The following is an 18,589-nucleotide window of genomic DNA, read 5'->3' on the forward strand; positions in this document are numbered from 1 at the left end:
CGCTTTCTGATGTGATGGCAGCTAAAATCTAATACACTTCACTATTGATATTTATAATACGTTTAGCACTGAAGTTTAAAAAGGTATAAGAAGAAAAACAGCTTTGGTGCTATCATCAGACTAGGGCAGTGCATTTGGCATTCTGTGCTCTCTTGGAACGGTTTCTCGTGTTGACAGACTTTTGAGGGACGGTGGTTTAATTACAGTGTGAAGAGGCCCGATCACACATGAGTGCCAGACCTCCAGGACACTTGGGCTGCCAGGGCTCCGAACTTGACCACTGCAGTCATCCATTCCAGAGAGAAGCTCCCTCCACAGAGGAACGTCTGGTCTGATTGCCCTTGCTGCAGTGTGCCAAAGCCAGACTTTTTGTAAATAGCCCTGAAACAATCCATATGGCGGTTGTGAGAGAATTGAGATGAGAACCCATTAGCTTTTTATATGAGCACCTTTGATAGCAGTTTAACTCGCAGTACAGTGACATGATATTTTGTTTAACAGAAACCCAACAGAAAACAAGATGTCAGCTGATTGTCATGACAACATAACTCATGTTGTATAATGTCGTGACTGTATATATATATATATATATATATATATATATATATATATATATATATATATATATATATATATATATAGCCAAAAGTATTGGGACACCCCTCATTGAATTCAGGTGTTCCAATTACTTCCATGGCCACAGGTGTATAAAATCAAGTACCTAGGCATGCAGACTGCTTCTATATACATTTGTGAAAGAATGGGAGAATGTTGAGAGAAGAGCAGGAGGAGGATAGAGCTCAAGATTTAAGAGTGGACTGCCGTGATAGGTTGCCACCTGTGCAATAAGTCTATTAGTGAAATTTCCTGACTATTCCACGGTCAACTGTTAGTGGTATTAAAGTAGAAGCAATTGGGAACAACAGCAACTCAGCCACGAAGTGGTAGGCCACGTAAAATCACAGAGCGGGGTCAGCGGATGTTGAGGGGCACAGTGCGCAGAAGTCGGCAACTTTCTGCAGAGTCATTAGATACAGACCTCTGTACTTCACGTGGCCTTCAGATTAGCTCAAGAAAAAAGTGTGTTGGATTTACATGATTTCATTGTGTACATCGGTCCCCCACATAAATCAAGTTAAACAAACATAATTTGTTCATGTAACTTCAACATCTTGGAATGAATACATTTTAAGTGACCCAATTAAGTAGTCTCAAAGTGAATTTTAAAAGGCTCCCTAACATGATTCAGGTTTCAATATCATATATTCATTCATCCACTTCAATTTCTTATATTTTAATATTACACAACTGAATTATAATACTACACTACTTAACATATTTTTAAGTAGAATAGCACACATTAGTAGATTAAATGCTAAGCATTATTAACTCTTTCAGTAATGCACTTGTGATTTTAGCTCAATCCACAGCCTAGGCAACTGCTCCCCTCTTCTCCACAATGGTAACCCACTGTAATTTAAATTGTTCTAATAATTCCAACATCATTTAATAATAAACACAATTAAACACAATCAAGTCTCCCCCTTTCTCATCTTGCTCAAAAATACATAAAACAACACTTTCACCTACAAAATAACAACACTTACTCTATCTTGATTTAGCCATATGCAAAGCATGCTGGGAACTAACCAGCCCCGCCCAGTTTCAGTTAATGCAACACACATCATTTATGGGACCCACTTTATATTAGGTGGCCTTAACTACTATGTACTAACATTTTAATTAATCATTTGATACAATGCACTTATTGTGTACATACGGTACATGTATATACATTGTACTTACATTTAAAAAAAATCCCTGCATGTAATTACGTCTGTAATTAATTTATGTAGTTACATTTGTAACTACAACTTACCCACACCACCACACCTGTCCCTAACCCTACACTGAAAAAAATTATTCGTTGAATTTACTCAATTATTTTATCGTAAGTGGTTGCAATCAACTCAATTTAAACAAAAACACATGCAATTCCCATAGAACCAAAACAATTTTTTTAAATTAAAATCAAAAAACTAAATTTAAATTATTTAAACGAGCACAAATTAATTATGCTTAATTTAATCGGCCCATAATCATTTTTTTCAGTGTACCCGTATCCCACCTCAATATCAACAAAGGTGTTTTGCAATACAATTTGAACACAGTAAGTACATTGTACTTATGTTTTGATGTAAGTACATAGTACTTAAGGCCACCTAATATAAAGTGGGGCCCATTTATGTAATCTCAACACAAACGGATTAAGTAAACTTAAATTTGACTTATATTTAAGTGGATTGAACACAATCAAATTAAGTTAGGACAAAATGTAAAGCAATTGTGTTGCTTTAGCTCATTTTAATTAAGCAATTTGAACAAGCAGTAAAAAATCTTTTTTTTCAGTGTGTAGGAGCTTCATGGAATGGGTTTCCATGGCCGAGCAGCTGCATCCAAGCCTGGACTTGGCCCTTTAGTTCCAGTGAAAGGAACTCACACCAAATGCATTGACGCGTGGTCAATGTCTGAATTTTGTGATCTATTTGTGCCGTGTTAACCAATCAGGAGCCTGCTTGCTGCTGTCACGTGGTAAAGTGATGTGATGAGAAATTTAAAAATACTACTGTTATTGTGTCACAAAATTTTTAAGACTTAAGTTGTTTTAAGACTTTTTCAGGCGAGAATGTAGTTGTTTAAAGCTCAAATCTGTGGTTTATTTATAAAGAGAGCTCCTATTTATAAAAAAAAAAAAAAAAAAAAAGAGTTGTGAGATCCAGGCGATCACCAGGCATTCAGCGCTTATTAACCCTGGCGAGAGCAGCCTTTCCTCTGCCAGTCCTTCTGACGTTTGCCGCTGGGTCGGATTCCTCTGTAGTAGTTAAACATGAGATAGAATTTGTCTTGTGTAGATCTAACAGGCGGTTTTTGGTGTCATGAATCTATAATTTGTTGTCTGCCAAATCGTTTTGACTGAGGGCAAAGAGAAGTTTCATAACTTTATTTTTTAGGATATTAAAATATATATGCAGTGAAGATAATGTACTTGATAATGTGTGTTGCCTGGACCACATTTGTGTGGCTATTAATGTTTAATATATTTTTTTAATGAAAATGAAAAGAGGCAGAGTGATGTTTTATGACATATTTCTCCTGGAGCGCCTTGTATGCTTCAAGCGCTATTTCGCTTCAAACGCTTGCTTTAGTTGGACGCTTAAACATTTTGAATCCATTAGCGCGTCCACAGCGAATGGATTCAGTATCCCTTCACAAAGACCAGCCCCTATAAGTGGCTATAATTACATGGAAAATTGAGAGGCCATAAATCATTTGATCATTGGATTTACATAAATCATTTCACTTTTAAGAAGTGTTTCCTCCTGACAAACACATTAATTATTATTTGAATTATCACCTAACAAGTCATTTAACCATATATTGCTATGTCTTCAGAGGGCTTTTGTCTTTCAAACACATTTTTATTATTTTAAAATGATTTATTTTAATTTTACATTTTTGTGATTTATTTCATTATTAGCTTTTCATAAACTAACAAATCCCCTGCAGTTCTTTCAAGAACCCCAGTCTGGAAAACATTGACGTAATGTAATATTTAATGCACTTCATATTGATAACAAAGTAAGGAATGTATTTTCTTTCTCTTTGTATTTTTATATCAATAATAACAATATTAACCTATTCAATTCAATGTGATAAACGAGGTCAAAAGTAATCTAAAAGTATAAAAAAGTAGTCCAATTTAGTAATTAATATTCTTATTCAGCAAAGATACATTCAGTTGATCAGAAGTGACAGAAATACATTTTGTTACAAAAAATATTTATATTTTCTTATATTTACTATAAGAACTTTCTCAAAGAATCCTGAAAAAAAAATTGTCATGGTTTCCAAAAAAAAATAAGAAACTGTTTTCAACATTAATATTAAGAAATGTTTCTTGAGCAGCAAATAACATATTAGAATGATTTCTGAAGGATCATGTGATACCGAAGACTGGATGAATGATGCTGAAAATTCAGCTTTTAAATTACATTTAAAAACATTTAAAAAAAAAATTAAATTAATGCATGTGTGCAGATAAAAACATACATTTTCTTACTGGACGACTGGAAAGATTTTCAGAGGCACCGAGGCATTTCATTTAAAGAACCAAAAGAGACATCAGAGTCTGACTTTTTAAATACACAAAGCAGTAAAAACTGTTTAAAGGTCCACTCTGTAATTAATTCCTCATTAAAAGGTTTTCCCCTAAAGAAATTAGCAGCAGTTTCTGAAAAAACATGTTCAAATATAATCATTTACTCTCACATGAGATGAAGATAATGAAAGCAGATTTGTCTTGCATAGAGTGGGTCCTCTCATGGGGGCCGACATGTTGAGATGAGATCACATGACAAACTGGCTTTATCTAGTACATTAATAAATTAATCAAATACACACTGATCAGGCATAACATTATGACTGAAGGTGAAGTGAATAACACTGATTATCTCTTCATCACGGCACCTGTTAGTGGGTGGGATATATTAGGCAGCAAGTGAACATTTTGTCCTGAAAGTTGATTTGTTAGAAGCAGGAAAAATGGGCAAGCGTAAGGATTTGAGCGAGTGCCAAATTGTGATGTCTAGACGACTGGGTCAGAGGGTCTCCAAAACTGCAGCTATTGTGGGGTGTTAATGGTCTGCAGTGGTCAGTCTCTATCAAAAGTGGTCCAAGGAAGGAACAACGGTGAGCCGGCGACAGGGTCATGGGCGGCCAAGGCTCATTGATGCAAACCTTGGGTCCTGCCATCCATGTGGATGTTACTTTTACACGTACCACCTTCATAATCATTGTTGCAGACCTTTCAACGGTATTCCCTGGTGACTGTGGCCTCTTTCAGCAGGATAATGCATCCTGCCACAAAGCAAAAATGGTTCAGGAATGGTTCGAGGAGCACAACAACGAGTTTGAGGTGTTGATTGGCCTCCAAATTCCCCGGATCTTAATCCAATCGAGCATCTGTGGGATCTGTTGAACCCCCCCAGCTCGCAACTTACAGGACTTAAAGGGTCTGCCGCTAACATCTTTGTGTCAGATACCAGCACACCTTCAGGGGTCTAGAGGAGTCCATGCCTCGACGGGTCAGGGCTGTTTTGGCAGCGAAAGGGGGACCAACACAATATTAAGAATCATAATCAGGTCATAATGTCATAATGTTATGCCTGATCAGTGTATTAATCATGTAAGAACAAATATTTTTACAATGGAATCTGTAACTGAACACTGTGTGTTGCTTTTAGTTCAATTTAATTTCAGTTTTTTGTTTACTTTGCTTTGTTATTTCAGTATGATCATATTTCAAAACCAATCTTATTTTTATTCTTCAATGATAGCCATGATGCCAATGAGAGATGCTCATCACTGTCCACATTTACAAGAATAGCACAGAAAGATGTTCAACAACAGAATGTGTTGTTGTCGGCTGTGCATTTGTGGAACTCATTTACTGATAAGAATGTCTTTGAGTAGCATCATTAGCACAGCAGACTCTATTTAGATCACAATTAACTTAAGTCAAAGTTAACACTGGTCCTAATGAATGATTCCTAAAAACGATCCGATAATTGAGTATTTAAGGGGTTTATCTCTCAAGGAAAATTTGAGCATGCCTTTCTAATGACATCAAATGGGTCAGTAATGAGAATCAACTGTCAGGATGTCATATACATGAGAGATCACTTAAAGGGTTACTTCAGTGATTTAGCATTAGGCTTTGTATCAGTAGAAACCCGGTAGTATATTCAAATTATGGTACTTTCCCCCCTCATATCCCCCTGAGACGAGAGAATTATGCATTTTATTTCTGGAAAAAATCCTCAGATGATGCAAATATCGTAATTTTGCGTCATCAGAGGATTTTTTGACCAGAGGCTAAAGACTACAGCCACTAGATGGAGCTGTTCCGCATGTTATCAACCCGTCCATAGTGGAGAGATCTCACGCACAGAATGTAAGACACAGACGGCCGCACAGACTTTCATAACAGAGCGATACAGAGCAAAGTGAGTGTTTCAACTTTTCAATGAATTCCTGTGATAATTTAGCTTCCATATGCGATCTGAAAATGTGCCAGACTGGCGCTTAACGTTACCTCAGCTCTGCTCAGCTCGAATGAAATCTGACAAATCTGTTGGGTCTGTGCCGTCACTTTCATTCGGCTCACTCACACTTTATTGAAAAGACACGTTCAGTTTTTAATTGTAGTGTTTATTCTCTAACTGAATGAAATGATTGCATTACTATGAAGATCAAAACGACAGCCCTCGTAGGGCAGCGAAGCAAGTGCATTCTGGGAGTTGTTGTCTCTCATTCACATGAGACAAAAATAAATGTTCTGTCTTTTCTCAGTCTAGAAGGCACCAAATTCAAAAATAATTTCACATTTCTACTACATAAATTACCCAGTTTAAATACAGATTCATCATTCATTCATTAAAGGGATTGCTCATCCAAAAAATTTACATTCTGGGCCCTATCATACACCCGGTGTTTTTTGCTAGTTTCAGCCCAACGCAGTTATCATTTTCACGTCCAGCGCCACGTTGTTTAAATAGCAAATGCACTCGCACTCATCTGTTCACCCATGGGTGTGCTGGTCTGAAAACGAAGTGAAAAGAGCAGTATTTTTTGTGTTATTTAACGAGCGTGTTAGTAATATGTGCCTGTAGGCGGGTGCACAACGTGCATACACTCTGCTTATTACACACGCGCAGCATCACACAAACATTTTTAAATATTAAAAATAAAAGGATTCCTCTCTGGAGAAGCCTTCAGTCTTTCCGCTTGTGAATTCCACCATGCAAATAGCGAATCCCCCATGGTGCAAGCGCAACTGGCTTTTAAAGGGAATGGGAGATGAGACTCTGATTGGTTTATTGCACGTCACGCCCAAAACACACCCATGGCTCATTAGGAGACTAGATACAACCCTTTTGGACCATGCGTCTGGTGCATCAACGTTTTTTTTCCGTCGTTAAACTAGCAGTGGATTCGGACACACCCTAAGTGCACCTGCACCATGTGTTTCAGACCATGCGCTCAGTTTGTTAAAATGGGGCCCATGGTCATAATTTACTGAATGACTTAATTAAATTTTTAGGTGAACTGCCCCTTTAAATGTCAGATTTAAAATTTTCAGAACAGTACACATTGAAAATTATGATTAATAAACAATGAAAAATGTGACAAAGAAAAAACACGTATCCGACGTAGCCGATGAAGCGCTATCCTTGTGAGATTCCTGTGAGGATATGGAGATGTGGGGTCTTATGGCCCTTCATTTTTTCTCATTAAGGCTTGTCTATGAGGACCATTAAGCAGACAAAAAGATAATCACCTCCCTGGAGTACTGACCTCTTTATGCTTCTGTTTAGGGTTAAAGAGAACAGCACACCTCGGTTGTAGTGTGGTCCACTTCCACAAAAAACGTCTACAATAGTAAGTCTGGACTCTTGACACATCATTAATTTTGTTTACGAGAAAAACTGCACTTCCTCCAAAGCTCTTAGCCGGTGTGAAAACAGATAAATTGGCCTTTACGTGTAACAATGAAGATCACCAAGGTGAGTTTCCCGATTAAACGTTCAAAACAGATATGACAAATCTAGACGTATTGTATATGGTTTGTTTCCAGCAGGTGTTTAATAATTAGAGCGCTACAACTGACATCTGGTATGCTATTGTGGCATGTTAACATACAGTCATTATAATGGTGCTATATTGGTACATAAACCTCCATGCGTTTTTTTGTCATTCTAATTAGCTAGCACCTGCGAAAACTGCATATTTTACCCAGTGCGATTGTAGTGTATAATTTCATGACATTTGGAAGTGTTTCCACATAATATGTTATAGATTTAAAAGGATGTCTGGGGAAAACAGATGTACACTTTTGAAGTAACCTATCCAAATAACCTTAAGTAGGCCTATTCATGTAAACACAGAACACTGAACAAAGAGATGTCAGGTACAGATAACACGCAGTTGGCATGTACTACCCCGATGTGCGTCACTTCATATTTTAAGATGTGATTCATCGCCTCCACCTCCTCACCTCCCTTTTGATTTCGGCTCCTGTGTGTCGGTTTGGCCTCAGGGCTCGGCAGGAGAGCAGCCCTTGATCGTTTTACCTTCACAGGATTTTCCTTCTTTAACATCAGTTTCCCACTGCTCATTACAAGGACTGTACTTTGCCGTCTCGAGGGGATGAGTGGAGTTTCCAGAAGGCCTATTAGTGCAAGCCCCCCCCCTCGTTTTTTAAGCTCATTCACTGTTATATTTCACCCGCTAGTGAGCAAGTGTTTCGGCTGAACTGCTTCATTACGAAGCGCCGCTCATTCCCGTACTCTGGAGTGGCGCGCATACAGATGCTGAGAGTTTTTGGGGGACAGAAACACTCTAGAGATCTGTAATCGGATGGAATAGTCTTCCTTAAAGGGTATAGGGCTGGGTAAAATTAACCGATATTGATTCTTAAAGGGTGAGTTCATCCAAAAATGAAAATTAGCCTAGATTTACTCATGCACCCTTAAGTCATCCTAGGGGTAGGTGTATATGACTTTCTTCTTTCAGACGAATAAAATCTGAGTTATATATAAAAAGTCCTGGCTAATCAAAGCATTATAATGGCAGTAAATTGTTGTCTCGTTTATGAAGTCCATAAAAGTGCATCTATCCATCATATAACTGCTCCACATGGCTCCGGGGGGTTAATAAAGGCCTTCTGAAGCGAAGTGGCGCGTTTGTGTAAGAAAAAAAATCCATATTTAAAACTTTATAGACTAAAATAACTAACTTCCGGCGAATTGCCGTACGCATCGATTTACAGCTAAAGAGTAACCCTTGACCCTTGAACCCTTGACACATGCGTATTGATGAACGCAAAAGCGTAGAGGATAGAGCAAAACAAAACACTGGTCATGATTTAGAGTCTAAAACGAGAATTTTTAAAGAGAAATGTCAGAGGATTTCGATATAAGAGAAGATGGGATTGAGTTTGTTGCCCAGCCCTATCCGCGAGAGGCGACAAAGCGTGCAATGCTTCTATACATCAAATCAGGGGTCACTCTTTTGCCATAAGCCGAATTGCATACGGCTTTCTGCCGGAAGTTAATTATTTTAGTCTATAAAGTTTTAAATGTGGATATTTTTCTTACACAAACGCGCCACTGAAGGCTTCAGAAGGCCTTTATTAACCACCCGGAGCTGTGTGGAGCAGTTTTATGATGGATAGATGCACTTTTATGGACCTCATAAACGAGACAACAATTCACTGCCATTATAATGCTTGGATTAGCCATGACTTTTTTTAATATAACTCAGATTTTATTCGTCTGAAAGAAGAATGTCATATACACCTAGGATGACTTGGTCCTAAGGGTGAGTAAATCATGGGCTAATTTTCATTTTTGGGTGAACTAACCTTTTAGGGCGTTTTCACACCTGAAAGTCTGCACCAAGGTCCGAACCGAAGTTCATGTTTTGATACATTTTAAACATTCGGTTAGTTTTGGTTTGGTTTCACATTGCAATTATGCGAGCGGACTAAAGAACTTTACATGACACACTTGCGTCCACTCGCCATCATCTATGTGGGCTGCATCTGGACATTGATTGGTTTGTAAACGGACGTGCGTCTGCTTCAGCGTCTTTGACAAGAATGAATGAACGGACGCATATCATTGCCACTATTGAACAGTGCGCATTGCTTGACTATTTTCTTTTCGTTACATTTAAAAGTGGACATTTCAAGCTTTATATACACATATTTCTCATGTTTGTGAGACAAGTAGCCTGGTTTAGCCTATTTGAGATGCGCTCCAGTTCATGTGCAAAGCATGCGATCGATTATTGTCTGCTATAGACTATTTGCTTCTTATTTATTAAATTCAGGCAATTATCTGATGAAACGTTGATTTAAATGAAGATACAATTTATACAAAACGAAATTCACATTAAAGAAAGGCTTTCTAAGCAAAATCATACAAAATTTATTTCAAAATCATTTCTGACCTTCTGTCTTCTGCGCATCTTTTCACTTTTCATAATCAATGTAGCCTAGATGAAATTTAAAAATATCGAATCGCTCAATCAGTGTTTCAAACACGTCAGTAAAACAGCTTGTAAACAATGTCATGTCACATTTAATTACCATATCCAGTGTCCACTCATTAGTCAGCTATAGAAAAATTAACTCTAGAGAGGAGCATTTTGCTAAATATGTGCACCATATTACATATTCATTATAATTTTTAATGTTATTTAAAATTTAATGCATGTATGAATAAATCTGGCAAGTTATGACATCCATCGTTTAAATGTTTATATTTCAAAAAACGATTTGGAGTAGAAATATGATTATTAATATTATAACTTTATTATCATAAAAAAATGTCATTGCGTGTAATTTAAGTTCTTGTATACAAATTTACATTTATTTACATTTACATTTATGCATTTAGCAGACGCTTTTATCCAAAGCGACTTACAACTTGAGGGTACAATAAGCGATTGGTCGTGAAGAGACGAGTGAGCGCAACAAGTGCCTGAAATACTTAGTCCGTGTACATTTCTCAGTGTAGCACAGGCTAGAGTAGGGAGGGAAAGAGGAGGAGAAAGAGGAAAGGAAAGATTTTTTTTTTTTTTTGCTCATGGAAGAGATGAGTTTTTAGTTGACTTTTGAATGTTGTCAACGAATCAGCATTTTGGATGGCGGTGGGCAGATCGTTCCACCAGCTGGGAACGTTGAATGAAAATGTTCTGGAAAGGGATTTTTTGCCTCTCTGTGATGGTACTACAAGCCTTCGCTCCTTGGCTGAACGAAGGCTTCTGGTGGGGGTGTGGAGTCGTAGAATCGAGTCAAAATATGCAAGAGCTGAGCGCGTGGTGGCCCTGTAGGCAAGTGTCAGCACCTTAAACTTGATGCGAGCAGCGAGTGGTAGCCAGTGCAGAGAGATGAAGAGTGGTGTGACGTGGGTCCTTTTGGGCTCGTTGAAGACCAGACGTGCCGCTGCATTCTGGATCATTCGAAGTGTTTGGATCGCACAAGAGGGGAGTCCAGCCAGAAGCGCATTGCAGTAGTCAAGTCTAGAAATAACCAGGGCCTGGACAAGAATCTGTGTTGCGTGTTCTGTTAGGAACGGTCTGATCTTCCTGATGTTGTAGAGCGCAAACCTGCACGAGCGAGCTGTCTTAGCAATGTGTTCTCTGAAGGACAACTGGTCATCAAATGTAACTCCAAGATTTCTGACTGATTTTGAAGGGGAAATCAGGGATTTACCTAACTGGATGGTGAAGTCATGTTGCATAGTGGGACTGGCGGGGAAGATTAGGAACTCAGTCTTTGCCAGGTTGAGCTGTAGGTGATTTTTACTCATCCATGCGGAAATGTCAGCCAGACAGCTGGAGATTCTTGCAGCTACTGTGGGGTCGTCTGGTTGGAATGAAAGGTAGGGCTGAGTGTCATCAGCATAGCAGTGATATGAGAAGCCATGTGCCTGTATGATGGGACCTAATGAAGTAGTGTAAATGGAGAAAAGGAGAGGTCCAAGCACTGAGCCCTGAGGAACCCCCGTGGTCAGTTGATGCGCTTGGGATACCTCTCCTCTCCAGGCAACCTTGAAGGACCTACCTGTGAGATAAGATTCAAGCCAATGGAGCGGAGTCCCTGTGATGCCCAGTGATGAGAGGGTGGACAGAAGAATTTGATGATTGACCGTGTCAAAGGCAGCAGATAGATCTGATAGGACTGATGATTTGGACTCAGCTTTAGCTATCCGCAGGGCTTCAGTGACCGACAGTAGTGCAGTCTCTGTGGAGTGGCCCCTTTTGAAACCGGATTGGTTAACGTCCAGCTGATTATTATGTGAGAGGAAGGATGAAACCTGGTTGAAAACAACTCGTTCAAGAGTTTTTGCTATGAATGGCAGGAGAGAGACAGGTCTGTAGTTGTCTATGAGTGATGTGTTTAAAGTGGGTTTCTTAAGCAGTGGAGTTACCCGAGCCTGCTTGAAAGTGGTAGGGAAAAATTTATAAATTTTTACCTTCAATATTATAGTAGGCTTCAATTGACTCCCATAGTTTACAGCATTAGTTAAGAGATTTGTTTTCCTTGAGAAAATTTGCCATGTAGGCCTATTGTACCTGATATCCATCCAAAATAATCGATATTGAATCAAATCTAATCGGAATCGAATCGAATTGCAAGCTTGTTAATCGAATCGAATTGTGAAATTTGTGTCAATACCCAGCCCTAGTACATAACACACAGTTTCTGCCAGTCTCATGTTAATCTTGAGTACCTATAGGGTAGTATTGCATCCTTCATATCTCCGAAGAGTATTTAGTTTTATCATATTTATAAAAGACAGATACACTAATTCTTTCCAAAAACAGCCATACTTGTGCAGGCATGCAGTGGGCGGAGCTAAAGAGTCACGAATGCACACACACACACACACACACACACACACACACACACACACACACACACACACACACACACACACACACACACACACACACACACACACACACACACACACACACACACACACACACACACACACACACACACACACACACACACACACACACACACACACACACACACACACACACACACACACACACACAAAATACAAGGCATTATCACTGGATAACTTTCAATTCACTATATATTCATGTTGTTTATAGTATATGCATATACAGTATACCCCCCACCCCCCCTCTCTCTATATCAACCTGCACTGACACTGATGCATGGCTGTTATTTACAGTCATAAATAATTGGATTACGTGTTATTTTGGAGGAATAGTTCTGGGAAAAGCTTTTTTTCTTTGCACTAAAATCATTTTAACAGCTCAGAGGTGATCTGCAGAGGCATATGTAGCTAGGAAAGGTTCATTTTTGCCAGGTGTGTGCACCAGTCAGAATTGAATTGAGTGCCTTTAAAATTCTAGTTCGGGTTCTGAATTTGATTTAAAGTAGCAAACAGAACCTTGAAATGCAATTCATATTTTAATGTGAAAACGAAGCAGAAAAGATCGATTATAGATAGACAGACGGACAGACAGAGACAGAGATAGATAGATAGATAGATAGATAGATAGATAGATAGATAGATAGATAGATAGATAGATAGATAGATAGATAGATAGATAGATAGATAGATAGAGTTGCAGTTGATAGAGTTGATGGATATAGTTGATTTATGAGTCTCTAGCATACATTCATTGACAAAATCAACTCAGATGCACTTACTTTCATGCCTTTGGCAGACGTTTTTATCCAAAGGTTAAAAGTATAGATTTAATCTGTTCATACATTCCTTCATGGGCATCAAACCTATGTGTTTGGTGATGTTAGCCGCAGGCATTTTGAGCTACAGGAATGCTAGCATCTGATGCTGCTTTTCTGAACACAACCAAAGCCAGCAAAAGAGCAAAAGAAGGTCAGAGTCAGCATATTTTAGTATGGCTTTTATGCGACATTGCATCTTCACACAGAATTTGGAGGCACAAAAAGCCTTTAAAGATATGTATTTTTTAAAATATATTTTTTTATGTAACAGCATGCAGAAAATGTCCTGACACATATCAGCCTCTCTAACAGCCAGGCCTTTTGTTGTAGAAAATAAAATAAAAATAATTCTGACTTGCTGCATGCTATGTTGAGCCAGTCAGAAGAATTTGAGCTGCTCTGTGCCTGACATTTTGAATGTAAATTCTGTCATTATTTACTCACCCTCACTTTTTTCTGAAGGACAAAGAAAATATTTTTACAAGTCATCTTTTCAGTTTTTGTGAAAAACAACTCGATACTTATGCAGTTTTACAGTACAATTGTGCGCCTTTATGTAGGCTACTTGCTCTGTGCGGAAATGCACCTTTTCCGCAGTTGCACGAACTTCCGTGAAAAAGGCAGAAGATGAAGGTGAACATTAAGACGGCTTTGCATAGATCATCCAGAAATTGGTTTCACAACTACATACGAATACATTTGATCCTGTTTAATATGTATACAGATCCAGCAATCAGATCCGGTCACATCCAAAGAAATTGTTATGATGGCAGACAGAAGTGAAAGACCAGAGTCTGTGTAATCTCCTCAGAGCTAATAGAAAAACTCAAAGGCTCAGATATGAAAAGGTCAGGTCCTGTGGGACAGAGAGAATGTATTTCCAGAGCCCATTGAAGTGTGGAGAGTGATAGCAGACTTATCACAGTGAGGGCTTGGATGGCCTTTGTTTCTGAGGGTCATGGGTAGCACAGGTCTGATCACTGGCTCTGGAACTCATGAATATCATCAGAAAGAGGCAACGTTCGCACGGCTTTGAACCTGTGCTCCAAAATGAGATATTTCACTGACTATATGTTTATGTGGTGTCATTACAGGTGCAACTGTGGTTTCTGTATTTTTTTTTAATCATCAAGGATAATTATAATCAATCATATGTCTTTAGTTCAACCTTAATTTTATGAAGCGAAGAGAATACTTTTTGTGTGCAAAAAACAACAATATAACTTTATTCAACAATCTCTTCTCTTCTGTGTCCTACGCACTTGAGGGTGAGTAAATGATGGCAAAATGTTTGGGTAAACTGTCCCTTTAAAGGGTTACTTCAGCGATTTAGCATTAAGCTTTGCAAATGATGGTACTTTCCCCCCTCATATCCCCCTGAGATGAGAGAATTATGCATTTTATTTCTGGAAAAAAAATCCAGATTTTTTTGGCCTAAGGCTAGAGACTACAGGAGCTAGTTCTGCATGTTATCAACCCACCCACAGGGGAGGGATCTCACTGAATGTAACTGCGCATGGCCACTCGGCTCAGGCATTAATAACGGAGCGGTGCGGAGCAAAGTGAGTGTTTCAACTTTTCAATGAATTCCTATGAAAGTTTAGCTTCCATAGGCATGACCTGAAAACGCGCCAGACTGGACACATGCCGTGAATGACTGCCGCGCTTACCTCAGCTCTTCGCTCTCGTGATGAATGAAACTTGACTCCTGCTGCGTCTGTGACGTGACTTTCGCTCACTCACACTTTATTGAAAAGACACGTTCAGTTTTTAATTGCAGTGTTTATTCTCCAACTGAACTAAATTATTGTAATAGTATGAAAATCGAAACGATGGTGGGGGCGGTATCATGGTGGGCAAGTGATAACCAGTGGCCATGGCTTTGGGAGTGGCCTCGTAGGGCAGCAAAGCAAGTGCATTCTGGGAGTTGTTGTCTTTCATCCACATGAGACAAAAATACATTTTCTGTCTTTTCTCAGTCTAGAAGGCACCAAATTCAAAAATTATTTCACATTACTACATAAATGACCCAGTTTAAATACACATTCATCTTCCCAACGCTGAACTATCCCTTTAAGGACTTTTTCACAGCTGTAAAACTTATTTGGATTTTACAATATTATATTTAAAATACAGTATCCTGAAAAGGGGACGTTTCTTGTTTTGCTTATACACACACTGTATATAGTGGATTTCTTTCAAATTCAATTAGAACAAAATATTGCAGGTCCAAAACCAGCACGTTTTAGCAAATCTCTGTTGAAATGTACACATATTCAATTGAAAATGAATAAGCGTCCATAAGAAACTTTCACCTTAGTGCTGTTTGAACCACAGATGCAGTGGAGCAGTGATTTGGCAAGCAGTGGATCATCATCTCATTAAAATCAACAGAAGCATCAGGGACATCACACGCTGTCCAGACCACAAATAACTCTGGCAGGGCGACGTGGGATCTTTTCACTATGATCCAGACTGCAGTAAACAGTTTTGTCAACAGTGTGTGTAGGCACAGTTAGAGGATGTGTTTATGTTTCACATGGCTGGCTTTCTTACAAATATGAGGTAGGATGGAAGAACAGAGCCATATACAATTTCACAAATGTAAATTTGACCTGTATAAAACGAAGAACTGGAATAAATGAATCATTCCTGAATCTATCTTGAACCATATTTTGGGAACACTTTAGAATAATGGTCATTAGTTAACATTAGTTAACTACATTAGTTAACATGAACTAATAATTAACTGCACTTATAAAGCATTTATTTATCTTTGTTAATGTTAATTTCAACATTTACTAATGCTTTATTAAAATCTTGTTAACATTAGTTAATGCAGTGTGAACTAACACGAACAAACCATGAACAGCTGGATTTATATTAACTAACGTTAACAAAGATCATATTTTTTTTCTGTATCAACAAAAGCCAAAGCATGTATTATGTTTATGGAAATTGTGGGCCCTATCATACACCCGGCGCCAGTGGCATGCACAGACAGGCGCAGGGGCAGAAGGACCAAAAAGGGCACTAAAAAAATAACAAGAATCAAATGTATTTTTTACATAATTTGATATAAAATATATAAATTCCATACAATTTAGAGTTTGACATGGACTTTTTCATTTCATTTTACTAGATTTATTTCCCCGAGCTAATAACACGAGGACGTGCTATGGTCTTGGATAAAAACAAATTGAATGACATTGTCAGACTCAGAATGCTGCTGCTGAACTCGAGACTCGAGTAATGCTTTTATTATAATTAAGTATAACTTGCACTCTCCCGCAACCTTTACAGTAGCGTGATGGTAGGATAAATATACATTTTCTGTATTAGCTTACCTGCTGAACGTGTAGTTTGAAAACTCGCGCGGCTAATTGCTGTGCTGTGTGCAGGCTGCGTGTATAGCGCTAAAAAAGGTAACTCCACCTACCGATCCACCTCCACAAAAAAAAAAAAAAAAAAAAAAAAAACTTTTTGTAATATTGTTAGTGGTAAAATGCATAGGCGTCGATTTCGGGGGGGAGGGACGGGGGACGCGTACCCACCAGATTTCGTCATGAGTCATTTTGTACCCACCACTTTTTTTTTTTGAAAACCTCGAGTTCAATTTTACGGTGACGCATTGCTGCCACATACATATTATTTTTTCCACTCAATTATGTCGTAATAACGAGATCTTATGTCGTTTTAACGACATCTTTTGTCGTAAAAACATTTGAAAAGCAGAAGCTCTGTAAAATAGGCTCTTACGCTGCCTGCATCAGTGGCAGTGCCCATCGCACGAAATTGTTGTAATGTATTGATGTAGCCTACAGTTCTTAACAGCCATGGGTAGCAGGTGCCATGGACCGCTCATGATTAGCGTATCACAAATATCATAACTATCTATAGGCCTACTGTAATTAAGACATTCAAGAAATGTATTAAAAAGAAAGACGCTTTCACTTTACTCAAAGGCCGCGCGGAAACATGGCCAGTGGGTTCGTTACGCACGTCAATCCATTCCCGGCGTTCGTATTTTGCTTCTTATGTATTAAATATACAGGCAATTCGTTTATGAAACCTTGATCAAAATTAAAATAAAATTTATAGAAAACGAAAATCACTTTAAATAAATGATTTCTGCAAAACAACACTTAATAAAAATCATGTCTGACCCACTCCATGTCTCCAGACATATTGGTCTTATAGCCTATCTTACTCATGGTGCTCACTTTTCATCGTCAACATATGAAATTAAAACAATAATATGACTCTAAAACAACTATGAATCTAAATAGGCTACGTTTTGCATGTACACAGCCTACTCTTCAAAAATGTATTTTGTTTATTAAAGGCAAAGTTTTTAATTTCAAATTTAATTTCTTAATTCAGTTCATATTTTCAACAAACGGAATTCCGAGCCAAAATAACGAAATTAAAAAAAATGTTTTTTTTGTAAAAATGAAAAATATTAAAGAATTTGCGGGCGCTTTCCTCGGCATGAGTAAGATAGGCTATAAGACGCGCAATATGTCTCAGCTGACATTTTTATTTATTTACATTAGTAAGCTACAGGACATCGTCTTTCAAAACATGACCTGCGCGAAAGAGAGAAAAAAAATTAATGCATCATGTACCCAGCACTTCTGAATGCATCTCTGTCCTCAGCACATTTCAAACCAAACTGACGCCCATGGTAAAATGGTTTATAACCGTATTGTTATTTATTAAAATATTTATAATAATAGTAATAAATATTATTTACTATTACCAGGGAGGGGCACATTACATTTTGAGACAAAAGGGGCAGGGGCTTTATATTTTATAAAATATAAAAATAAAAGGCACTTCAAAAATAGGCACAGTAAAAAGTTTTAATGAAAAAAATCATGAACATTTTTTAAAATAAAAATATTTAATATTACTTGATTAACTTATGTTTTTGTTTATTTGCATAGACAATACTAAATGGCAGGCAAATGAGTTTTTGTACGCTTAAATATTTTTGTTGTTGTTTTCTGACAACTTCTCTTACTTCCATCTTTATTGCACCTCTTTTTCAGTAGTGTCATGATCCCGGCTCTTTCCTTTTTTTCTCCTTTCTCTTTTCTCCCTCTTCTGGTCACACTCATTATTACATTCTTTTACGCACACACATTTGCATTCATTTTCTCAATCGTTCTCAGCTGTCCCTCATCACCTCATTTCTTACGTACTCACATTCTTGTTCATTAT

This window comes from Gobio gobio (genome assembly GCF_949357685.1).
Source record: "Gobio gobio genome assembly, chromosome: 22".
Taxonomy (NCBI): Eukaryota; Metazoa; Chordata; class Actinopteri; order Cypriniformes; family Gobionidae; genus Gobio; species Gobio gobio.